We start from the raw sequence: 15,139 nt of genomic DNA on the forward strand, positions 1-15,139 counted from the left end.
CTTAATAGCATGACCAATACCTTTAAAAGCCTATGTGGAAAGGCAGGTGACATAAAAAGCAAATGTTTTCATATGCTGTATCTTTTCTGCAAGATAATTAACACAGTTCTTCACTCAGCTACTCGTGCATCACTCACTGACAATTTCCCATACAAAGTCCAAGCAATGCACCTGCAAGCCATAAGAAATCTGTGGCAAAGCAAGGACAAATGCCAATATCCCAAAGAAAGGCCATAACTACTATGTTATCTTTCAGTGCAGCTCAAGTGTATGCCAACAGTATAAGGAAGGTTTGCAGTCTGGAAGTCTATTTGTAAATCAATTCCAAGAGCAATGCTGCCTCTTGACCAAGATATTCTCTGTGCTGCTCCAGGTAGGTGAATATAGCTCAAGTGACAGCAGATTTTGTGTCCCAAAGCCTCTTATTTCCACTGCAAATAAAATTCACAGGTAAAAGGCTTGTAGTTATAGCTTGATTTACGAGGCTTGATTTATACTAATGACACTAGAAAAATCAGGCTGCAGGTGTTGTGAAAACTCCTCAAAAGGGAAAGGTAAATTGAGGATTAAATTTGAAGTGCTAGCTGTAGAGCAGATTTGGACACATTTCTCCTCTTAAACTGAAAAATGTTCATGTCAAAAGTTAAGCAGCGCATCATTAAATTCAGAATTTCAATCTGGCCTCCTAACCACTACTGATATAATAAAATAGGCAAGAAACACTATAATGCACTTTGACTCCTCATTATAATGCAGAGTATTTAAAGGCTAATTTTTCTCAAAGTACCACAAAGACCCCATCATCAACACAGAAGGGGCCACTGAGGCGTGAAGCATCTATCTGATCTGTCCCAAGGAACAGAACAGGGAACACACCCACAGTATCCAAAAGACTGTACTTAGGGAAATTTTACTGTAGACTTCAGCCTGCTCATAGTACACCAAGTAGATGGAAGACTATTTCTGTGTGGATTAGACACATGGGATGAGCCAATGATGATCAATGTTTAACACATGGGCTCCATAGTCTATACCTTGCTAATGACTAGGACTGCTAGCAAGGCTTAAAGAACTGGATCTGAAGGACCAGACACAAGAGGGGTCTGTTTCTGTTACTAATCCATTTATGTGCTCACGCTTTGTGTCAGGCAGTGCCTAAACATGAGATCCATCTCCATATGGAGCAGATCTCATTTCCACTGTGGGATCTAAAGGGAGGCAAGGTAGTATTTTAAGTGATGACTCAGATCAGCAGACATGGGAACAGGAGTCTAGTTCATTTTAGAGTCTTTACACCACTGAATAGCATCTAGCTAAAAATGATTATTTTTAGATCACTTCAGCTCTGGTTTGGTTTCACCTAAATTAAGACTGAATGGAAAGTATTTCAGATACAGAAATTCACTGCCCAATGCCATTGCCAAGCAGAAGAGAAACTTATCCAGCAAAAGGATAATTATCATCACAACAAATCCTACAGAGGATTTCCTGAGGCATTACCACAGGGAAATAAGGTTATAATCACCAACAGTGACAATTACAGCTGACGCAGAACCCCAAAATAAAAGCATGCCTTCATCTAACCAGCACCATCAGTCGCAGGTCATTGTTACTGACAGGACACGATTACATGGAGGAGTTTAGACATTTCAACATTGCTTCATCATAACATGCTTGAATTATTCAGTTCAAAACAGTTGCAGAATGTCTATCATTACTTTTACCATAAGTCTTCTCATTTTTACCATAAGCCTTCCCAAACAGAAGGGCTTTGATTATTGCTTGTTAATACATGAAGCAGTTTCACAGGAAGGAGTGTAGGACACAGGAGTTTGAATCTGTATCCAAGGTATTTCAGCCTATGCTTTCTTGTTAGCATGGGCTAATTCTTAGAAAGCATTAGTATGCTTTCTTCAAGTTCTAAGTTTCCAGAAGTGTGATAGCAAAAAGAACCAGCATTTTCCAGTTCTCGGAGAAGGGATGCTGAGGTATGTGCAGGTGAGAGACACAGAGAGGAAGGGAACATCCTACCAGTGAGAATGCAATCTTGAACATCAACAAGTCCTCAAGCAGAGTCATTTATAACCCATCATTCCCGATCACTGATTGCCCCTAAGTTACATGGCATACAGCACGCTTGATAACAAATTATCCCCTTCATTTCCTTGCCAGAAGAAAGATGTCTCTACATCAGTGTACAGTACATTTACTCTGGAAAATTTGGTTCCTTAAAAATGAAGCCTCCTTGCCCAAGTTTTGACAGGCTCTGAAAAAATTCTGGCATTCACCTAGCTCAGCTTAAAAAAACCAAACAATAAAAAGCACACACTGCAATAACAAAACATTAAAATTTTATGGTGAAAAACTTACATGGCTATTGAAAATATATTGTTTGATTCTAATGGCTCTGTGCCTGATGCATGGATGGAGTAGCATGAATTCCCAAAGGGTACATGTATATCAAATGAAAAAAAAAGAAGAGATGAGAGTGAAGAAACAAAACAAGCCTGTCATTCCCACACCTGGTATTGGAATGTCCAGCATTTGGTCTCAAGAACTGGACAAGGGCAAAAAACCCACATGCTTTTCATTCCAGTTCCACTGCCTTGGAAATCCTGCTTTTGTTCCTCAGAACAAATCGTCCTCTGGGTGATGCAAGAGACTGCCACTGAACTGTGGGAAATGAAAATTTTAGTCCTATTGCAGGCTGGACTGGAAGACATCCCCAGCCAGTGACAGAGGTGCCTTCAAGACAAGCAGTGGGGGCAAAGGGTCTGCCTGCTCTTTGTTTCCAAATCAGCAAGTCCAAAGTATTAAATGGACAAGTACAGTCTGTCTGCTAACACTCAGAGAATGCAGAAAGCCCAGAAGTGTATCAACTTCTAGAAACTATTATGCTTGTTCATAATACTAATGGAGGGAGGAGGTATGCAAACTGTATTGAATACCTTTCTACTGCATAATAAAAGAGAATGGCATCAAAGAAAGCAAAAGGAGAAGCAGAGGTTCTGGGATCCAAAAGGCCTCCCAAATCTTGGGCCTGAATCAATGTGCTCTTTGTAGACAGTAAGGGTCAGTTAGAGGATATTAACATTAACATGGTGGAGAATTCTGAGGAGTAAAGGAGACCAGGGGAAAAGTATCAGTGCATACCCAGCAGACCCTCTACTTCCAATAAAGCCAGGGAACAAAGACATAGATTTTTTAATAGATAGCAGAGCCACACATTCAGTAATAACTTGCTGTCAGGGCCTGCTAACCAAAGTCACAATACTTATTATTGGGACAATGGGTAAAAGAACTTTGCAGCCATTTTGACAACCTATGGCATGTACAATTGGAGATATTAAACTGACTCGTGAATATATATGTCCCCTTCCATGTCCAGGATACAAGTTAAATGCTCAAAAAACTTTTTTGAAAACCTCTCTACTAGCTATACAGCCCACAGGAAACAGTCCATGGAAGGCTCAAATCTGTTTACTAATAGACCAGACCTTGGAAGAACCTGAGAATGACATCCCAGATCCAGTATTGAATGTGGAAATCCCTCCGGTATGGGCTTCAGAGAAACCAGGCAAAGCAAAGGATGTGAACTCCACTTAAAGTAGAACTCAAGCCAGGAGCACAACCAGTGAGGCTAAATCAATACCCTATTAGAGTGGAAGCATGTAAAGGATTGGAGCCCTTGATAAATAGTGTCACGCAGTATGGACTGCTTAGAGAATACCAGTCTGAATTTAATACTCCTATTTTACCTTGTTCTCATGAATACAGACTGGTACAGAATTTAAGAGCAATAAACCAAATAACCATGAATATATATGTATACACCATCATACCAATTCCTTACACCTTGACAGCCTCAGTTTCAGAAACAAATGCTCATTTTATTTGTTTTGGATTTTAAAATGCCTTTTATTTTTTATTTTCTTTTTAATCCCAGTAGACCAAGACAAGCAATTTTTTTCCTTCAAATCAGAGAATCCCACAATGGGAAGAAATGTGCAGCTCTGCTCAACTGTGCTCCCTCATGGATTCAAAAACAGCTCTACTCTGTCTGGTAACATATTGGCAAAAACATATTCCCACTGGATCAAATTGTAAGGTAACAATAACAATGTAATTCTGCTGGAATATGCTGATGAGTGAAGATCAATTGGCAGAAACACCAAAATGTTAAAAAAAATAAATTAGAAGAATGGTGCATAACTCCAAATCAACACATTCTCAGAACCGTTCAAACGAGGAGTCCTTCTCAAGAAGTTACATGAAGAAACTCACGCGGGAGCAGATGCCAAGGTAAGCAGTGTTAAGAGATGTGATGTGGGACCAAAAATGCAACTGAATGCAGATGTAATAGTAAAAAGATGCCCAACATGTATGTAAATAATCCTTAAATATAAAGAAATACCCACAGGTGATGTGAAAAGAGGCCTAACTCCCAGAGCACACTAGTAGATAGATTTATTCAAGTTGCCATTTATGTAAACAATATAAATATCTTTTTGTTATAGAGGATATCTTTTCAGGATGGTCAGAAGCCTTCCCTTGCCATAACAACTAAGCTAGGGAAGTCATCAAAGTACTGTCAAAGGAAATAATCCTTAGGTTTGGAATTCCTGAGGGATTGTACTCAGATACTGGGTCCTATTTTATTTCAAAAGTAGTCCAAAAAGTATCAAAGTTTCTCCAGCTTAAATGGGATTTACATACCCTCAAGATATCAAATTTAGCAAAAAGGTGAAAAGCAAAAACAAAGACAACAACAACAACAACAAAGTTTTCAAAGTTGTGCCAGGAAACTCAGCTCAAGTTGGTAGATATTTTATGGATTGCCTCAATGAGAGTTAGAATCACTCCATGAGTTGGGGAAAGAGTGAATCCTTTTGAAATATTGTGGGGGAAGCCATATCCAGCTAAAAGGGTGGGTATTGCAGCAATCAAATGTATGTTAAAGGAGAAGGAATGATAAAAGATTATCTGTTGTCTCTTTTGTGCATTTTATCATCTTTCCATAGGTACCTCAATTAGCAAACCTCTTTGCCCCTGGACATGCCAGTACACAACCTTCAACATGGAAACTATATATTCACACTTGTAAAGATGAGCTACTGAAAGAAAAGCTACATTGTTCTGTTAGCTACTTATAAAACTATAAAGGGGGAAGGAATCAGTTCCTGGATTCATTATACACCAGCTCCTCCAGCAGAAGCTAAGGTTGAACAGACAGTCAAATTAACAAGGCCCTTAAAGACTATATTGACATACCACTGTATCACAAAATCAAAAATAATATGTTTATTGCCTTCTTTCAATGTATAGAATTAACTATGTTTTTTTTTAAATACAGGGTGGAACTTCTGAGAAATCTACTGTGGATATGTCCATAAGTCTCAAAGGGGAGAATCTGATGTCAGATGAGATTAAAAACTCACAAAGAAATTCACAGTAACTATGGATTGGTCTTGAAACCATGACAACAGCGTACTAAAGCAAAGGAAGAGTGAAGAATCCCCAGGAACAGAACATTATAAATCCTTATTTCACTGACAATTAATTGTTCAAATATACTCAAGCAGAAACTGTAATAGAGTATATGATTAAGTAATAACTTGGTGTTAGTTGATGGATGAAAATATAACTGCAAGTTACCATAGATTATTATAATTCTAAAAAATACACATCGGAGAAAATTTGTGTATGCAAATGATAGCATGATTAACTGGATCAAGACCACCACATGCTTTAAGAATTTTGTTATATAAGCACAACTGACCAATCACCTGTTTCTGTATCACTCATTCTTTATTTACTTTTTGTATAAAAGACTGTGCTTGTTTCCCAGAAAGTGTGCTGGTTGGGTTTGATGCCTGGTATTCTATTCTGTTGAATGGTAATAAAATTAAATATCTCAATTCAGTGTGTAGATTGGCTCTTTCACACCCTGGTGAAAGAACCCAGCTTTAGGGGACAACAGTATTAACCAGTTGCCTGCTGCTCTATTCAGTAGCTCCATCAAGCAAACATCACACTTAGATACTAGTTTCAAACCAAGGAAATGCACTCAGAAAAGCACTAGTGGCCAGATCAGATTGGCCATATTAAGATAGGAGGTCAGATATAGATACATTTAATTAGAAAGCATTGTGGTGTGATTTTCTCATTCAACAGGAGCCAGGCTGCTATCTGGAGCACTGCATGGTTGTTCCCATTTTCAGAAAAATTTGAAGGATGCACATTTCCTGAGTTGGAGCCTTCATTTCTGGGTACCCTACCAGCAACAATTGCTGCAAGAGCTCAGCATATGAAGGACTGGGAAGAGTAAGACATCAAATTTAGCCCTAGTCCTCCTGTGGTCACTTCACAGTTAAAAATACAAACCAATTCCCAAGTTTTTGTTCAGGCTTGTTCGAGTTTGTTTTGCTTCTGAAAAAAAAATCTTCTAAATCAAAAAATTACCCCGGATTTTGTTTTTATAGTGAGTTGTTACACATGTTAAATAATTACCATGAAGCTTTTGATTTTCCTGGAAAAGTACAAATGCATTCTCACATAATTTCCAAATGGCTTGTAATTCCTGAATTACTTTCCTCCCACCTATTTCAGAGTTTATTATGTTATAGGCTTTATGCCAAGGTCATCAGTTTGCACACAATGTAGATGTTAGGATATTTTATTGGAGTTTATGAATGGAAATGTCTCTTGACTATTGATTTGCAAACTCTTGAAAAATCTACATTTTCTTTCACAGCTGAAAAACTAAGGCAATATGGTTGACACATAGACACTTTATGGTGTCAGGTACACACAACTATTATTATTGAGAACAGTGCAAAAGTAGCTTTCAATCTGGACTTCATTCAGTACAAATCATCTTGTCTCTACATCCTTCTTGTGTTTGACATACCCTGAAACCGTTTATTTACGTGCCCATAGAAAGGGTAACAGAGCCATGAAACACCTCATCAATTACTGTGCCTGACCTCTGGAAAATGGTTCTCCTAAATTAAAATCCCTTTGAATGAGGACACCTTGTAGAAAAACATCCAGTAGGGATTAAAAATTGTCCAGGATCAGAGATTCAACAAAAGCTTTTGGTAAGTCATACTGTGTTCCATTACCCTGTAGTAGGATTCTCATTCTGTTTCTCTATTTTGAATGTCCTCACACAATCCTATAAACAGCACCAGTGCTTGGTTTTTCCATTCCAGTTTGCCAAGAGTCACACAGCTTAAGATATGGTTGTGCCGACCATACCTCAGCAAAGCACTGAACAGCCAAACTTTGGATACATGGAGTCACTGCTACATTGACCAGTCAAGACTAGGGGTCTGCTCAGGACTCCGATGAAAAATGTTAAAGTCATCTTTTAGCTGGAGCTGTAAAAGACTCCTATTCACAATCAAACAGGGTAGACCTGCCATTTACTCTTATCATCAGGTTACATGGGCATTTGAACAGCTTCAGAAAAATGGTTCTTGGTTGGTTGGACAAGGGAATTATACATTATCTGAAATATACTGATTTATTGAACTTAGGAAGAGCCTCTTTGATTTTCACATATCAAACAACAGCTTTGAGCACATTCACTTCTATTTCCCAGAGATCTCCAACAGAGGAGCTGTACTTCACACACAAGTACAGGAACATGAGGCACCTGTTGCTTAAGAGCCACTAATTATTATGAATGATGCTCTTGCAATCACACAACTCCAAGAGACCAATAGATGTAATCTCTACTTAACCATACAAACCTTGAGATCCATTTAATGTAGGTGGAGAAGTTTTCCTCGCAGGGATGTTTGAAATGAGATTATGATATAGAGTTAAATGTACGATGTATATATGTTAAATGTACCCTGTGAATCTCAGAGCAACTGAATGTTCAGCTCTTGTACCTGGCAAAGACCAAAGAATACCAGGATACTTCCAAAAAAATGCATGTTCACCAAGACCCTTAAGTGAAACATACTGCTTCCCAAATGCAGCTGGCAATTCTAGAAGATGAGAGATGGTTACGGACTGCTGATCCAGGAGAACAGCCTCATTTACTACCTTCCTTTTCTGAGGAAACTCCTCTTTCATCTCTTTCTACAGTCCAGCCCTCTTTTTCCCTTTCCTCTATTTCCTCCCCCTTGAAGAAATTAACCCACCCATTCTGTAATCTTACTTTCTATGCAAAGAATTTGTGCTTCCAAACTTATTTTCCTCTGTGGAATATGCTACAAAATAGCTAAGCCTAGGGAGGAGGACAACAAATAAAAGCTCTGGGGGAAAAATATCTCAGTGAAAGAAATGTAGAGAATAACTTCCATTCTAGTAGAGATGTCTCATCCTCTACAGAGCTGAAAAAAATAATCACAATTTATATTGCATTATGCTATGCACTGGAATGAATGAAAACACGGGTGAATGCAATGCTATCCTTAAAAGTAATACTGAGATAAATGTTTAAAAAGCAATCCTCCTGAGAGGTCGAGAAAATGCAAGGATCTTTGTGAATAAGTGATCCTCTATGACATCCACAGAAATAAGTAGAACAAATCTCCAGATCTAGCTTCAGGGCACATCGTAGCTGAACAACCTTTCCAAACAGAAAGGGATTCAGTTACCACCCAGGTTCAGCTGTGAAACGCCTATCTGTATCTATGAACTGTCAGAGGCAGCAAATTTCAGTCTCAGGCAACATCCCGATATTTTGGTTGATGCCAGCAGGTAAGTTGAATTACATGCTCTAAACATAGCATGTGATCCTAAGGCCTGCAAGTCACCAAACTACACAGCACCTACACTGAAGCCTCAACACACTGAATGTTCTTATAATTACAGATGGACTACCATTGCTCTGTGGAAGAGGACTGGATTTAAGCACATGCATTAAACATTTTGTTCAACTTCAGCCTGACCTGCTGAGATGTATAAACAGACAGCTTCTGCTCTGTTTAATCCATTTAAAACATGTCTGACACCTTCAATGCTGTTAACTCTGATCTTCAGTTACATCACTTAGCTCCAGTGGCTGAGCCAATGTTCAGGGTCCTACACATACATAACCATTTCTGCTAAGAAAGAGTAAGCACAGGAAAGACCTGTTGACCTAGGGATTGGAGCTGGGGTCAGATCTGGGGTCCTAGAAACCAACCTTTCTCCTATTGCTATGTGCACACAATTCCACCAGCACCCAGCCGATTACCACACAAAAAACCTTCTGTAATGGGTTTACTTTATATCCTTCTCTTTTCCTAAGTTTTCTTGTTAAGGAATCTCAATGCCCTTGTAAAACCAGAGCACAATCTGGTTTCTGTCACAGAAGTCAGGGTCCAGAGATGGATTTGTTTTCTGTTGTGTCTATGTTACCTCTTAGACCATGGCTTGTATTCCTTTAAATACTTTAATTGGGCTTATAATTAGACCCTGTCTCCCTACCTTTATGTACCTTTCCCCAGCTTCCTTTTCAAAGTGCTAGATCCTAACAATATTAACATTCTCCTCTGGAACCTCTTGAGATCTTAGCAGTAATTTCATGCACCAATAATGTTTTACTGAAAATAAACAGACCTAAAACATTGGTAACCTGGGAATAATCAAGAAGTCACACGTGTCCTGATATACAGCCAAGCTGCCTAGTGACCTCTGTAATTACGTCACTCATTAACATATCCCTGGCCAGCTGGCTTTCCTCTGGGTGATAGAAAGCATACCTACCTGGCTAAGCAGACTGAAAAGGTGTGACCGACAAATCAGTGAAACCTAATGGGATAGAACCCAGGTGCCATAAAGGTTTAGGCTCACTGGAGTGGTTTCGTAGTAAGGGCAGATGATCAAATTCGAGGTCTGCAGCAGGAAACTGGTATTTATTCTGGCACAGCTTTAAAATTATACGTTTTAAAGGATTCAAGGTACCTCTTGCATTCCTATTAATAACAGGCCAACTCCTGCCAAACCATTCTGGACAGAGGCATGTGAGACTCCACTACTGCCTAATATAAGGCAACTATTCCCCTCAAAAGCACTGATGCTTCCATATCCAAATCTTTCTTTCTCCACAGGCAGCAAAGAAACCTCATGTGCCAAGGAGTTGGCAAATGCCAAAATAATGTGTTTAAAACAAAACCAAAACTAAACAGCACACACATACACAAGACAACATGGAACACACCATAACTTTAATCCTCCAAACACTGAGATCTATGCAGAAGAACGAGACAGTCTTCTTTCTTGGTACATACAGTAAATCTCTTTGTGCTGCAAAACACTTCCAGTATTCTCTTACAGCATAGATGCTTGGTGGTTCTTCTACAGATTATAAAACTTGGCACATGTGCACACAAAAAAAGGACAAGTTAGCTTTTTAGTTTCAAGACCATCTTCCTAATTGCAACTGGAACTTCAAGGAGTCAGAGACCACTGAAACAGGAAAACGGATTACTCCATGGTATATGGAATCTTGGCTAGTGGTGGGTTTTTAAGAACTTTCCAAACAAATGTGCTCCAAAAAAACCCCACAAACATATCCTTTATCAGATAAGAGGAAAGGAGTACCTGGCCATGGAGATTCATCCTTGAAAAATTTTTCTGTGATTTCATGTCATTTCCAGAAAAACAAAAAATACCTAGATGTACAATAAGTATTTTCCCAAAAGTTATTCTTTGCTTTCCTAAAACTCAAACATGAGACATTTCAGTCTTAAGGTTTTGCATCCTGGGCATCAACTCTACTCTTCGGTAGTCTAATAGAAAAAGAAAAGCTACTCCAAAATTTGGTTCATTCATGGCCTTCTAAAACATGGAGGTTGAATCAGCCTCTGGCACTGATCTCTGCCCAAAGACTACTGGCAGAGTTTGGTTCACTGGCTTAAACCAAAATCTAACTGTAAGCACAAAGAATCTTTCTGTTGGTCTGACTGAGTCAACAGGCGAATGGCAACAGTTTGTAATGTTAAAAGGCAGAGAACAATACAATACGTCTTCAAGCAAATTACCATATTTATAAAATATTTTTACTCCATTCTATTTCTTTGGTCCTAAACACAATGAAGTCACTCATCTCCATTTCAGTGAACAGTTGCATTTCTGAATTTGCTGTTAAACTACAACAGAGAGAGTTTTTTGTTTTCATCAAGATTTTCTTTTTCCTTTGTTTTTAATGGCATGTTGAAATCCACAGAAGAACAATCATCTCCTCTCATTATGTTTCAGTCTTCAATTACAGCATGACAGAGGAGCAATCTTATTTCAAAATTACTTTTTTAATGGGAATAAGTCAATCTCATAATTTATTGAATTCACAAACTCCAACTGCAAACACTGTACAAAAGTTAAATCAAGATAACAAATTACAGTAAGCAATAGAAAACCACAGAAATGTAATTATGCAGTTTCAACAGTTGTTCTTGTCCTGGCAGTGGAAAGCACGCAGACAAATCTGAAACTTACACTGAATTTTGTTGAATTCACCCTAAGAACCACCTCAAATGACAGTCAGAGACCTCTGGTCCAGGATTTGGGGTCAAGTTATGGCATACAACAAGTGCTTCAGGAGAAGCTGTTAAAATAGCCCTCACATCCTACCCTTTACAGATTCATTCTCATTTCCATTGGCAGAAACTGGGTTTTCTTTCTCCTTCTAGACTTCTCAGCATTAACTACCACCATCTTGGGTATTAAAGACAAACCTCCAGTCTGTTATTTCAGCATTAAGGACTCAAAAAAGGTGACAACTCAGCTCTGCCAGAGACTTTGCTGTAACCCTGAGCAAAGTCTTTATCTTCCTTCAACTCTCTTTATCACAGCAACTTAGAGTGCAGCTTCTTTAGGAAAAAACTGCATCTTCGCAGACAGATAGAGGAAGAGACCCTCAACTTTATTTGATCCTCTAGGCACCACCGTAATTACAAAACAACGATAATCAGGGAAAATGATCAAATAATTAATGTGAAAAAAAACCCCTTGAGATGCATCTTATAAAATATTCAACTAGCTGCAGTTATTAATAACTTCCTCGATTATGAAACTAAGCCAACAATAAAAATCAAATTTATTTTTGCTACCACTTCCTTCTGTTACCATCAGCCTGTAAGACAGAAAACTACAACGGCACATTTAACCTAAATGAGGACACCACCACTACCAAGTGTTGCCTTTGGACAGAAAGCCTTGTAGGGGAATTTTTCCATTGCAATGATTTGCAAAGTCATAATAATATTTCTATGTCCATATTAAATTTTATAGAGGCTATTTTTTTATTACCAAATATAAATTTGGGGCCTCTATTACCTGCCACACCATCTTAAAATAGTTCCAAGGTTATACTGTCATCGCATAACTCTGGAAATTTGTAACCCTAATTCAAGTACTGGAAATCTAACACATAATGTACAGCAAAAGAAACAACGCAGTGCCAAGTACAATTTTCTACTACAATAAACTGGGGAGTGTCTGAGCAGAAAATTCATCTTTCATATTGTACGCATCAGTAGTCCATGAGTGAAGATCATACTTCTATCAAATGCTCGAATGATAATGTCTCTTGTGAAGCCACTTCTGAAGTGTCAAAAGACAACAGCAATAGTTTTCTGAAGTCCTGAAGCTAATTGTTTGGCTATCTGGAAATCAATGTAACAGGGAAACCTATTTTTTCTCCCATCACACTTTGTACTCAATGTACCCAGCCTTGGCTACAGGTCCTCTACCATCTGCTTTATTTCTTAGATCAAAGTAGCATTCCTTGAAGATGCAACTTTCCATCTGATACAGAATATTTGGAGAAAGCAGCAATAAAGCATTAAAATTCCTCAGTTGCCAGATATTAAGAAGACCAGGGAATTTTTTTGTACTTTGCATACCAAGACTGTTAAAAGGCCAGGAACTCCATGCAAAATACTCCACAGACACATTGTCTGGCAAGCAGCTTGTTAAAGCTCAAGTTTTGCCAGAGCATGACAGACCTTGTGCTGAGCATTTCACAGCCCTGCAATTCAAGTTTCCATACAACAGAGGGGAACAAGGAGGGAACAAGGACTCAAGACTTCTGTTGTAAAGCAGCCCACCACACACACACTGATGAAAAGCACCATGCCTGATGCATTCTCATCACTGTATCGTACAGAAATATAACTTCATTTAGTGGGAAGACAGCAAGACATGCTAAAGAACCTGCTAGCAAGTATCAGGTTCAGGCAATAACACATAAGCAGAATAGCAGTGGACTGCAAAGGTCTAAATAGACTCCTATAAAGCAACAGCTTTATTGAATATACTGATCTATGAATGCTATGCATTTTGCACTGTGAAACAGCATGATCTGCATCATGTTAAGAGCTGTCTCTGCATACAAATCTAAAAGAGATGGTCCATTTATATATACCTCTCAAAGATAGAAACAACTAAAAAAAACTCAAAAAAACCCATGTGAAAATCTCTGGTAACCTGCTGTTTTACAGAAATTACTGAATCAAAATTGTTAGCTGCACACTGGGAATGGCTCCAGTGTTCTTAGCAGCCTAGGTTTCATAGCTGTTCATAAAACATGCTCAAAATGGACCTCAGAACAGCATTTCTGCCTCCATCCCAAGGCAGTAGAAGTGCTATTGTTTTTCATTATAATGCAGGAACTCTAACTGCAGAAGTAGGAGGGCTAAACCCTGACTACCCATGAAAATACAGGGAAGTCTCAATAAACAGTACACAGGAAATGAAGCACAGGAAAAAAAGCTCTGCTCAAGGAGACAGCTGAATAGAACCTAGTTATGGCAGTAAGAGAATCTGCAGTCTTACATCAGAAAGGGCACTCTTTCATGAGTTACACAGGACAAGGCTCAGAGCTAATACTGCTGTTTCATATAGCATTCAACACCTAACAGAGGGTAGCTAAAAGTGAAAAAAAACCCCACACAGTGAATCCTGGACAGAAATTTCTTAGCAAGTCTTATATTAGTTCTACTGAAAAATAGCAACACAGATGTATTCTTCTGCAGCATACTTTGCTGCAGTCTTAAAATTTACCTTAATGTGTTGGCTATAAATATCCACTCAAGAAATGGCACACAGTGGTACTACTCTTTCCCTTTGAGCTGCATTTCAGAGCTACAGCTGGCAGGAAGATAAGTTCATAGTGCATGTAACTATCATGCATCCACAGGAATGGAAGGGACTTCAAGAAGTTACAGGGCAAACTCCCACCTCAAGACCAGCTCAGTTTTGCCTGTGTCATTCCTGATCAGTGTTTATCTGACCGGCAATTGCAGATGAGCCAGAGAGACTTCAGATCCTGAGCAGCAAGTCTAATCCACTGTCTTTTCTATTGGAATGCTTTTTCTGAAATTTTTCTTCCAGAAATGTAAGCCTACAAATTCCCATGTTATCAACTACAAATGTGGAGTATAGTGGGTGGATTTCCTCCTCTCTTTAAAAGGAAGATTATTTCAAATATGTTGATATTTTGATAATCACTACTACCCTTAAAATGGAGAAGTATCCCTAGCAATGATAATATATCTCCCCAGAATCCCAGTGTAAGATTAAGCAGGCACTGAAATAATAATTTTAGGTGAAAGTCAACTCTATTTACAACTACAATATATTCACTATGGTTAACAAAGAAATTTGCACATCAGGGTTTTGCCTCTTATGATTAATGCCACTTTTATTTACTGGTCAGCATAAGATCAGTTACAAAATCTGTTTCCATAAGACAAAGATAAATTTATACTAGGAATAAAACACAGTCATTTTATGTTACAAACATAATGTAACCAGAAGCTTTTGTTCTGCTTTTAGCAATAAATGCACCCAAGAGATAAACATCTTTAGCTATTTGAACAGATCTTTAAATCTCAAAAACAAGGAGGACCAGTCAACTTCTTCATTTGAAGGAATAAAAAACCCTGAAAAAACCCAAAGGGAAGCAGATGAAAAATAATCCCCCTGCTTGCTTTGCCTTCACTGCATGTCTTCCACACAGGGTTTCAACCACACCTCCAGGGCTCTCTGCAAATTCTATATGAGCCTTGGGGTCCCTGTGATGTCCACCTATCCCAGCAGAGCCAAATTGTATATTCCCTCCCTGCCCTCTGCAGACCCTGTTGGTGACCTTCTCTCTTCTCAGCAGCCCGAAGGTTTCTAGCCTTCTCTCAAA

Source organism: Manacus vitellinus, unplaced genomic scaffold (assembly GCF_001715985.3).
Source record: "Manacus vitellinus isolate BGI_N305 unplaced genomic scaffold, ASM171598v3 scaffold_0_pilon, whole genome shotgun sequence".
NCBI lineage: Eukaryota > Metazoa > Chordata > Aves > Passeriformes > Pipridae > Manacus > Manacus vitellinus.